Source organism: Astatotilapia calliptera, chromosome 17, assembly GCF_900246225.1.
Source record: "Astatotilapia calliptera chromosome 17, fAstCal1.2, whole genome shotgun sequence".
NCBI lineage: Eukaryota > Metazoa > Chordata > Actinopteri > Cichliformes > Cichlidae > Astatotilapia > Astatotilapia calliptera.
In genome coordinates, this window is record NC_039318.1 from 11,306,784 (window position 1) to 11,318,947 (window position 12,164).

General features: G+C 40.3%; 1 pseudogene; it reads right to left on the reverse strand.

Moving 5' to 3' along the window:
• Positions 1–2,565: 2,565 nt before the first annotated feature.
• LOC113009204 (piggyBac transposable element-derived protein 3-like) lies at positions 2,566–5,767 on the reverse strand (annotated as a pseudogene).
• Between the last annotated feature and the right edge of the window lie 6,397 nt (positions 5,768–12,164).

Consider the following 12,164-nt stretch of genomic DNA (forward strand, 5'->3'; position numbering starts at 1 on the left):
TTCATGTTACTATCTTCACTGACCACAACAGTCTCAGGTGGCTCATGTCTCGTCAAAACCCAACGGGCCGACTCGCCCGCTGGTCACTTCGTTTGCAGGACTTTGATTTCACAATAGTGCACAAACCTGGTGCACAGAACAAAGTTCCCGACGCACTGTCATGCAACCCTTTGCCTCTGACCTGTGACAGGCCAACTGATCTTTTACCAGATCATGCTGTTATGTACGGTGGGCAGCCTGGACATTCGTACTCTGCCCCCCGTCATTCTGGCTGACCGTTCACAATTGAGACAGCTGCAGTTAGACGATCATGTCACAGGTCCACTCCTCAGAGATATTGAAGCAGACTCTCTGAACAGCTCGGACAATGCCACCTTGTTGTATGTTGTGTATGACTCTCTTTTGTATCACAGAGAACCCAAGTCCACATGTGCTTTGCACCCTTTGAAAGAGCTGAAACTGTTTGCCCCTACTTCCATGAGAGGCACCTTGCTGGACTATTACCACGACCACCCCACAGCAGGTCACTTGGGTGTTTCTAAGACATTGGCTAGACTGCGTTTTAGGTTTTTCTGGCCCAAAATGGCAGCTGATGTGAAACGCTATGTGATTTCATGCTCAGTGTGCCAACTCACCAAGCCAAGTCAGAAAAAAGCAGCCGGTCTTATGGTTCCCATTGTCCCCCAGAAACCCTGGGAGTATGTGGGTGTGGATTTTGTTGGGCCACTTCCCCGCACCCCCACTGGTAATGCTTATTTGATCGTGTTTATTGACTATTTGACTAAATGGGTTGAAGCCAGTGCTGTCAAAGAAGCTACATCTCAGGTAGCAGCTGGTAAATTCGTCACTGACATTTTTGCTAGACATGGTACACCCACTTACCTGATTTCTGACAGAGGGTCTCCTTTTGTGAGTGAGCTTTTTGAACATGTTGTTTCTGCCTTAGGCTCGGTGCACAGACTCACTACGGCATATCACCCTCAGACAAATGCTACTGAACGCGTCAACTGGACTCTGAAAACTGCAATCCGCGCTTATGTAGGTGATAAGCACACATCATGGCACAAGTTTCTCCCTCAGATTTGCTTTGCTCTGCGTACCGCCCCCCATGACAGTACAGGTATGACTCCTGCCATGATGCTTTATGGTCGTGAGCTAGACACCCCGCTTGACCTTATCACTCAGCCTTCTACAGCAGGTGTTGATGAACTGGGTGTGCCTTACCCTGAGACTCTGAGAGCCTCCCTGCAGGAAGCTCACGACCACGCCAAAGCAGCTTTGGACTATAGCCATGACAGACAAAAACATTACTATGACTTGAGACATCGACATGCCACGTTTCATGTTGGTGAACTTGTGAGAGTTAAGACGCACCCCAGGTCAGACGCTTAGTCTAACTTTACTGCTAAACTTGCACCACTGTTTCAGGGACCATTGTGTGTATCTCAGAGACTCAACGATGTTAATTACAGGCTCACTTGGGTGGACTCCGGTGTGGATGCAGGTGTTTATCATCTTGTGAATATGCAACCGTTCCATACCTGGGACTCTCTCACTTCCAAAGAACATTCTGTTTCATCGCCTGCTGAGAGAGAGACCGCAGAGGGTCTGAACTCTGACTCTCAGGCCCACCCTGGCCCCCCTGCAGACACTGACATTGACTCTGAGCCATTCCCCTTTGACTCTTCTTCTGGTGTGGGCACTGTTCCAGAGAGTGTTTCACCCAGATCTGTCCAGCACCCAGCTGCTGGTAAACATTACAATCTCAGGCCCAGACGTTGCCCCAGAGTTACGTCTGGCTGGAGCAACAAAAGATGGACTAATGATTTTCACACAACCAGGCTTGATCTGAAGTGAAATGTTTTGGTTAAACCTGTTTGATGCTGTCTTGTTGCATTGCTACTTTGAGTCATGATATGTAGATGTTTCGGTTTACTTTACTTAATCCAGTTTTATGGCTCTTTAGTGTGTTAAGGTTCATTCTTGGCATTTACTTAAAAAAAAAAGTGAAAAAACTAAGAAAACTGATTTTCCACTGTACATATTCGTCTTATTTTCACCAATTTCATTTTTAAATGGTCTTTTGCCCTGTGTGTGTGCACCATTCTTAGCTGTAACCTTTATGTATAGGGTACTGTTAGGTGTGGTGTGTGCTTTTTCAGCTGTGTACGGCTGAGGACAGCCTTTTTCTCACCAGAGGGGACTATGTAACAGTTGCTATTGTAATGCAGTGTATCACCACATGGCGGCGCCTCCTGTCTCACGACTGGTGTCACCCCCTTTTTGTTCTTCTTCGCACTCCTCCTGTAATGGATGCTCCCGTGTGTACGCGGACTAGTGTGCTCTTTAGTAATGTGTGGTAGAGGTAGCACTTTTATTTTTGATATTGTAAATAAATGAGTACTTTTTGGAAAGTCAGAAGCTGTTGCTCATTCACTATCCACCTGCACACCTCCGCGGCTGGCTTCATCTCCACCGCACGTTACACTAAGTTAATTTTTTCTGTTAAGAACCCAGAGAGGGTTATTTGATCTCGGAAAGGGTTATTAACCCGTTTGTGCCCAGATTTTTTTCAGAGTTGTAAGGCATATCATTTTATCAGTTGAGTCCCTCTGAATCATGTTATGTATTTATTTTTTCCATTTTGTACTTTTTTTTGAAGAAAATAGCATTTTTATGACTGGCAACAATTGTTGCCAGTAGTCACACAGCTTGTCACTAGGTCAAATGTCACCTAATAATAATAATAGAGAAGTAATAATAATAATATAATAAGAACAAAATAATAATATAGTCATAATAAATAATAACAAAAAGGTGGAGCCTCAGGTTCCCCCTGTATAAAATTCAAAACATCAAACAATTTGAACTGATTTCTTTATTCTCAATTTTTTTATACTCAAAAACTCAACAAACATTTTTTTCTTAGAACCTCTAAAAACATATATACATATATAACATATTTCTTCCCATACATTCCATCATCTTTCATGCATGTTCTACTCAGTGTGGTACTTCTTGAAGCACTCCACATGTAGTGGCACATCACACTTTCCACACGCAAATGATGTGCGTCCGCCGCAGTTCTTGCATCGCTTGTACCTGCTACCAGTGTTGCAGGGCCAGTGGTTCAAATTATCAAACCTGGTGGCATCAGTTATCGCCACCGCCATTGAAGATCTTCTGCCCTGCCTACTTGGCTTTGTTCCATGGCGCAGGAGGAGGGTCTGGGCTACCAGCCTCTGGAAGGAGAGGAGATCCTTCTCCCCGCTTTTCCAGGACCTAAATGAATGACAAAACAAGCATGATAGATGCATGAATGTGCATCGTTTCATCCTTTCTACAACGTCATGCCCCATATGTAGAATGTTCTGTAAAAGCAATATCACACTTGAGTTTGTGATGTTGGTCTGGATATCATCACTGTTGCTCTTGTCGACCGAAGAGCACTAGCGATGACCTCGAGTCAAACATCACCAACTCGATTGTGATATCACTAAATAACATACAGCCTTGTGTACCTGTAATAGCACCAGCTGTTCACCATGGCACTGTTCAGGGCCCAGCTGAAGCATGGCCACCACCACTTCTTGGACCGGATGTTGACTCTGTAGCGGCTGACAAACTGGTCATGCAGGTCCACTCCTCCCATGTGTGTGTTGTAGTCCTGGATACACTTGGGCTGTCTGACCTTGTCCATAGTCCGCTTTGTTTATTCCATCTCTTCGCCTCAGTTTCGGTGAACTCCCTCTCCATGTTCGACACCACGGTGACCACGCTGTTGTCATTCCACCTTACAATCAGCTTCTCTGCCTCAACCAGATACTCAGCATCTCCTCTGGGTGTCTTCTTGAAGGTCTGGGGTGCTGTGAAGGGAACGTTATGGAGCTGAGTTTGTCGCATCGTGCCACAGCTGCCATAGCCTCTCAGGGTCATCTCATCCACCAGGGACAGGGTTGTGAAGAGGTTGTCGTGGTAAAACCTGACTCCAGGTGGCACTTCAGCTTTCTCTGCCAGGCCAAGAACCACACTTGGACCCTGACCAAGTCCAGTTTCCACCAGATGTGTGTGGCTTCCTACATATGGCTCCATCTGATGGACAAACCCGGAGGAGGATGCTAAGCTCCATATTTTATACCCAAAACGAATAGGCTTCCCTCTAATAAACTGTTTGCACCCATGCCTTCCAAAATACTCAATCATCATCTCATCTACTGCCACATGTTCTGCTATCGGGATTGCGTTGTTGATGTCATTTAGATGCTTAAAAAGGGGACGCACCTTGAAGAACGGGTCAGCTGTGATCTTCATGTTGTCTACTAAATGAACAGAAGACATAATTTCATCAAACCTGTTCCTCCGCATGGCATCTTTTACAGCATTGTTGCTGACATCACAATCGTCTGACCAGAGAAGACGCCGCCTTGGGACTGTGTTGTATCCACTGATCAACAGAATACCGTAGAATGTAAGAAGTTCATCCTCAGTCAGGTTGAGCGTTTTCCCTTTTTGTTCAGCGTAGAGATTGGACATTTCCAGTGTGACATCTCTGAGGGACTTGGGATAAAATGTGAGGAAGATATCCACTGGATCATCTGATGTGAAGCCAGGATCATGTTCTTTGGGGACATAGCGAGGGATCTGATATTTTTTGTTGGCTTGTGCTGGTGCTTTGGCCGCAATTTTGATTTTTTTGAATTTCCTGTCTTGGTTCTTAGTTTTGTGGAGCATGGGCCCAACAATCTGACTGGTCACATTTTCATTTGTGCCACTGACCTTTCTAGTCTCTGTCTGACTCACTGAGGATGAGCACCCAGGATCATCATCGGGGGGATTTGGCAGCTGCATGTCCGAATTAGGTAGAAAGCCTTCACCTTTGAGTATTCTTGATGGGAGGCGGTTATGGTCACCAGTGGCCTCATCATCAGATTGGTCACTGTCACAGTCTGTGTCATGTGCGTGCATTTCTGACTCAGGCACAACTGTGATGTCCGCCACAGTTTCAGAGTCCTGCAGCATGGCCAGGATCTCTGCTACGGTGTACCTAAGGAAAGGACAACATACATGTTAGCTAGCAAGCGAATTTTAGCTAGCAAGAAAATGATGTATGGTAATGTATAAAAATCCTATACACAGAGGCCTTGAATACCTGTGAATTTATTTAGCTAGGAATTATTCTAAAAGGACTAAAATGAGCCATTGTACATCATTCTACAATTTTAAATAAGTAAATTAGGAGCAATCCTGCAGACAGTGTTTTCCTTTAGTTAGCGACATGCTATGTGCCCACTGGCAACTTTTGTTGCCACTCACAGAAATAAGCCCATGAACAAAAAAATATTTATCCTAGGTACAATTTTTTTGGGGAGGGTTACTCTAGAGACTTGAATGATTAAATAATTATAAATATGTTTGGGGGGAAAGTCATAAGAAATTTATGAAAATTACCTCTTTCCAGGATGATTTGCATCCGCCATGTCTTCAGCCAGAAAGAGCGGGAAGCAGATGATGTCATGCGATAGGAAGCACTTGGAAACGATTTTTTAAAAATCAAAACCTTTGTCTAAGTTGTCTACTAGCATATAAGTGGAAAAAGTTGCATTAGTACCTTTGAGATTTTTTATTGTGAGTCGAAAATGACAGTGATAAACTTTGGCAACAATTGTTGCCAGTGGGGCAAAATATTTGGTTATGTGTGGCTTTCTGGAAAACAATAAATGTTTACATTTTTGGCAAACCTGCGATCGTCACACTTTTTCTGTTACAAACTGACCCTGGCCCCCCATCAGAGAAGGAAAAAGTTATGTGGCCCTCACTGGAAAAAGTTTGGGGACCCCTGATATAGCACAATTCAACAACAAGGTGATTCAAAGTGCTTTACAGAGACATTAAAAACAAATATAAAGCATGATTTAAAATTGATTAAAAAAAACAGTAAATAAAATCAGAACAGTAGATAAAATCAGTAGTAAAAATGTAAGTTTTGAAATTTAAGCTTAAAAGTGTGGATTTGGTGTTTTACTCAAATGCAGAGGTATTACAGGTGAGTCTTCAACTGGATTTAAATAAACTGAGTGTTTCAGCTGATCTGAGGCTTTCTGGGAGTTTGTTCTAGATATATGGAGCATAAGCTGAATGCAGCTTCTCCGTGTCTGGTTCTGACTCTGGAAACTGATAAAAAACCGGATCCAGATGACCTGAGGGATCTGGAAGGTTCATACTGGGTCAGGAGGTCACTGATGTATTTTGGTCCTAAAACATTCAGAGCTTTATAGACCAGCATCAGAACTTTAAAGTCTATCCTCTGACGGACAGGCAGCCAGTGTAAAGACCTCAGAGCTGGACTGATGTGGTCCACTTTTTTGGTCTTAGTGAGGACTCGAGCAGCAGAGTTCTGAATGAGCTGTAGTTGTCTGACTGATTTTTTAGGTAGACCTGTAAAGATGCTGTTACAGTAATCAAGCCTGCTAAAGATGAATGCATGGACTAGTTTTTCCAGGTCCTGTTGAGACATCAGATCTTTTATTCTTGATATATTTTTGAGGTGATAGTAAGCTGATTTTGTTATTGTCTGTGTTTTTCTAAGTTTAGGTCTGCATCCATCACTACACCCAAATTTCTCACCTGGTTGGAGGTTTTTAGGTGTATAGATTAGAGATGGCACGATACCACTTTTTTATGTCCGATACCGATACCGATATCATAAATTTGGATATCTGCCGATACCGATATGAATCCGATATAGTGTTTTTTAATCAACAAAACTGTTTTTTAAAATATCTTGCTGCATTTTGCAAGTCTGCAAGTTCATACTCAAGTTTAAAACAACAACTACACTAAAGCTATTCTGTTATACCTGTATACAAAAAAAATATTTCATAGTTCAGCAATACTGATCAATCTAATAAATTTAGACCTACACCATCCTCCCTATTCTGGTATTTTAAAGAGTACTTAGCGTAAATATTAAGCAACCTAACTAATAGGGTTCCAACTCCCAGCAACAACAAAAATAAATAAATAAAAAATAGGGAACCACCCCTCACGCGCCACCTCATGATGCTTAATCGACGTAATCAACCTTAATTTGATGCAGTGTGAAAAAAAATGCACAGAAATCAATTATTTTTCAAGAAATATTAAATAGATTCAACATGTCATGAATCGCTGTGTGGCAGGCAAGCAGGAGTGGTGGACCCAAAATGCAGAACTCAGACACGGAAGTGAAACTTAAGGCGCAGCTTTATTGCTGGGAAAAACCTCGTACAAACTAAACTCACCAAAAGAAAACCAAAAGTCAGAACAGAGGAACCAAGGACTGAAACACTGGAAAGAAACACTAAACTGGAGCAGGAGACCAAACACTAGGAACATAGAAGCAGAACACACAGCTAGTTGAGGGTACGACGCGACACCGAGTAGGGGAAGACACAGACACTAAATACAAGAGGTGAACGGAGCAAAGAGGAAACAGCTGGGAGACACGGCTGACGTTGATTACACTGACGAGACAGGGAGAGCACAAAGCTGAACGCACTGACAAAGGACACAGACCTACAAAATAAGACAGGAAGCACACGCCAGACAGAGACAGACTCGTAAACAGGCATAATGACGTCATGGACAAACAGAGGGACATACGGGCAGAGAAGACCAAGCACAGGCAACCTAAACCAAACATAATCATCATCGTCATCAACTAAAGAATCAGAATATAATTGTAATCAAAACAGTATCACCAGAGAATAACCAATCCATAATGCAAAAATAAACCAAAACATAAGAAACTCAAAATGCTGGGTCGACCCGACCCAGGACCGTGACACAACATCTTTCTTCAACAAAATTGCAGACTGCACAGATGGTACCTTCCCAAAGGAAAAAGTACTATAGCTTACTAGGGTATATATATTAGACTTAATAGTCACTATATACAGTAATTGACACTATTCATTTTAGATCAAATTAAAACTTTGTGTGTCAGATAATTATTTATTAAAAGCTAGACATTTTAAATGAGAATAAGAAAGAAAAGTATGATCCAGTCATTTAGGTCAGTATCGGACCGATACCGATACGTAATATCGGATCGGTCCATCTCTAGTATAGATTTAAGTTCTCTGGTGACAAGTAATCGTTTTTCTTTGGCACCAAAGACTATTACTTCAGTTTTGTTTTTGTTTAGCTGGAGAAAACTGTGGCACAACCAGTCATTAATTTCCTTAATGCATTTACCAAGAGCCTGTATAGCCTGTATAGTTACAAAAACAGAGTACTGTCCAGTTATTAAGATTAAAGTACAGTTTTTTGTTTATGTATTTATATATACATATATAAATTGAAAAATAAAGTTATAACAATTGTTTGGTTTATTAGTGCAAATTACAGCACTGATTTATGGGTAATTCAGCTTTTTCATATCTATTACCAATTTCATTTAAACCATGTTTAAGTTTTTGGTCACATTTTTATGATTTTTCAGAAAATACATCAAAATGTAGGTATTTTTGCTGGCTTTCAGAAAATGTCGCTTTTATTGTTGTGGGAGTTACAGATTTTTATCAAATCTCAGAGCAACACAAAGTCTACAGCTGCTTCTCTAATGAGACACATTTTCAAATCGTCATATCTCCTTAACGAAGCAAAGTTAAGACATAAGACTATTACCGTTTGGCCATGAATTACGTTTGTTTGAGAGTAGGAAATTTGTCCCTTGCTCAGGTTTCTTCAGATTTCAAACTCTGGAAATGAGGCACTTTTTTCTCTCGTCATATCTTTTTGATGGATTTAAACAGAGACCTGAAAATTTCCATGACAGTTCACCAAAGCCTGCTGTCTCTTACGGTGAAATAATGATATCGATGCTCCATATAGATTCAGAGTTACAAGACGTTGTTTGAGGGCAAGTCGAGGCAGTTTTCGCTTCTCTTGACTGACCTAGAAACATGCTGCCAACACTATCCGATCGTTCAGTGATGACGTGACGAATCCTACTTCCGGGCCTAAAGTAGTCTGCGTTTAATATGGCTTTTGTGTTGTTAATATGTTTAATGTTTTGTATTTTCTTCTATTTAATCTCAAAAAGTTCCTAAAACAGTCAGTGATCACTGTTGACCTCCCTCGGCTTTTATTACTGCTAATCATTTATTTAAGCTCAGTTTCTAAAACCTTAGGATGTAACTACAGCCCAGCCCATGCAGCAGTATATGAATTACTAACCTTGTATTGTGGATGGATTATCTGAGTTGTTCTCCTGGCTGAAGTTTGGTCCTTTTACAGCATCCTGCCATGCGATTACATTTGTTCCTGACCACCGAGAACACCCAGGTTAACTTTTATCGAGTGGAAAAAAAGTTAGCTTGTTTATATTATGCTAACATAGCTGTGTCGCTAGCGGTCACGTAGCACATCATTATATACCAGCTAGCCAAACTTCAGTAACCCTACAAACATCACTGCTGTTTAGTTTTCTGTCTTCATTTATGTTGGAAGTGATAACAGAGCTGTACGTTTTAATTTGTTTCCAAAACCCGCAATCAGGACATGCTATATTGTATTTAGATAGAAGCTAGCAAGCTAACTTCCTGCTAACTTCTAACTCCGTTAAATGTCATAAATTCCGTTTTCATGGATGCCTGGATGTTAAACTCAATTGTTACACCTGGTAGAGCAGAACGCTGATCATTTTATTAAAGATGAAAGACTTTAGACAGTTTTTCAACTCTCAGTATTGCCATAGTGATCGTTTGATATATGGACCTGCAGCGGAGTTTGAGCCCAGACACTGCTAGTGACGTCAGACTTTACAACTGGATTAACAGCCCCTGTTCACTTCCTGCTGTGTGTGTGTGAGAGTGACAGAGAGAGAGAGACCCGTTTTTGGTAGCATCTCATTGTAGGATTCAAATTGAATATATTCAGACTAGTTGACTGGCATAGATCCTGTGTGTGTGTGTCCCTCTGTGCATGTGTGTTTCCATATGTGTCCATATTTGCAATTCTGTGTATCTGTTGACTGTTCTTTCTTTCTTTCTTGTTTTTGTTTTTTAAATTTCTTTTTATTTCTTTATTTTCTTTTCACAAGTGAACAACAATTAGTTTAGATTGTTGGTCATTTTTCAGCTGGTCATTTTACTTTTCCAATATTTCCACTTAAGTTATTACTATTCTGTTAAATCATAGTATTTCTACTAAATTATGTGTTTATTTGTTTGTTTGTTTTAAAATATAGCATTACTGCTATATAATGGTGTTTCTGCTATGTTTTTATATTTGAGCAAAACCAGAGTATTTGTGCCAAATGATAGACTTTCTGCTAGATTATCGTATTTGTGCAAAAACATAATATAAATTACAGTGTTTGTGGTACATCACAGTATTTCTGCTAAATCTCAGTATTTCTGCTATGGTGTAGTATTTTTCTAAATCATAGTATTTCTATAATGTTTAAGTATTTTTGGCTAAATATATTATTTCTGTTATCTTATACTTTTCCCCTAACTTCTTGTATTTCTGAGAAGTTATCTCTGCTATGTTACAATATTTCTGAGAAGTTCTGCTATGTTATTGTATTTCTTCTAAGTATTTCGGCAAAGTTTTTACAATTTCTGCAACTTTTCAGCTTTTTCAGCTAGTTTCAGCACACAGCTTCAGCTTTACAGCATCCACACAGCATTTTCGCAGGAAATGCAAATTTTTGTAATATTTTATTGCGTTTGTAATAAGGATGATATAAGAAAGCAAAATAAAAACCGCTATAGGAAAAAAGAAATAGCTCTTTACCGAGAAAATGGTTATCAAGATCATTGTCATAATACTGAAACATTTGAACAGAATTCAAACTATGAGTCTGTCTGTGAAAAACTAACTGCCGCTCTGTCTCTCTATACAGCATGCGCTCCGATCTCCACTGACTCATCAGAAATCTGCTGCGTCACCCCCCTGAACTTTTCCTCCCCCCAGGAACCATACCCCTCCCTCTCTGATCAGAATTATCCCTCAACCATCCCCCCAGGAACCACCCCTCCTTTTTTTTCTCACCGGATGCGATTAGTCACTTCCGGAGTACTTCCGGTAAGGTCAAAAGGTCAAGGCTAGGGTTGCAAATGTATACATTAGAACTCTACATTTACATGTAGATTTTTTTTCTGTTTAAAATGGAATGCAATAAGTAAATATGCCCCCATTTTAAAGAAAATGATGATTTGTGTGCTTGATTCATTCATAAATGATACAAGGCTAAAGCAGAGGTCAGAGTTCACCATCCTGAAGGCTAAAGAGAAGAAGCTTTTATTTCACACGTCATCTGCATGTTAGGCAGTGCTAAGACTGAGGTCAGGAGTTCACAGTTAGTACCCCACCACTGGACTGAAAATAAAATAGTATCTAAGTGTTACTTTCTACTCGTTCATTTACTACTTGTTTGACAGATCAGTCAGTCTAGCGGTGTGTCATTAGAACTAAAAGTACTGCATGAATAAACTCCATTACATACGCAGGTATGACCAGGCAAGTGCACCTAAATATTAAAGGCTAAAGAAGTGCATAAAAATAGTCCCACTGACTCATGCACAATGGTTTTACTCCAGAGGTATTACTGAATTTTTAATGAGTTATCAGAATTTTGAGCAACATTTTTTAAAATGTATAAAATGTTGATTATTTGGTGGGTAAAATAGTTACAAAGATAACACCATCACACTAACTGCTTTTCAAACCAGATCAATTGTCAACAAATCAATAAAGGTACTGACTCTTTTTTGACTAGTCTGTAAAGTGGTTTAAATTTTATAAAATACATATATTTTATAAGCACTAAATGTAAGAGTGGAGTAAAAAGTGCAATACTTCCTTAAAATGTAGGGAAGTAGAAGGATGGTAACTCATACTCAAGCACTTTAAAATTAATACTCTGCTTGACACAAGATCACCGACGGAAGTACATTTTAAACTGAGCTGAGTTTGGCTGAGATAGAAAGAGGAAAAAATTTGTGTGCAGCTGGTATGTGACTGAGCCGAAGCACACAGAGGTTTGTCCTCTAAAGCTGAACATTTTCAGAGGGGTTTCTGTGAAGACGTTAGCTGTGAAAATCTCTCAAAGGAGCTGACCTGATAGAAACTGCCCTTGTAGAGTCGTGTACTAAAAACCAGACCTTTTATTCTGT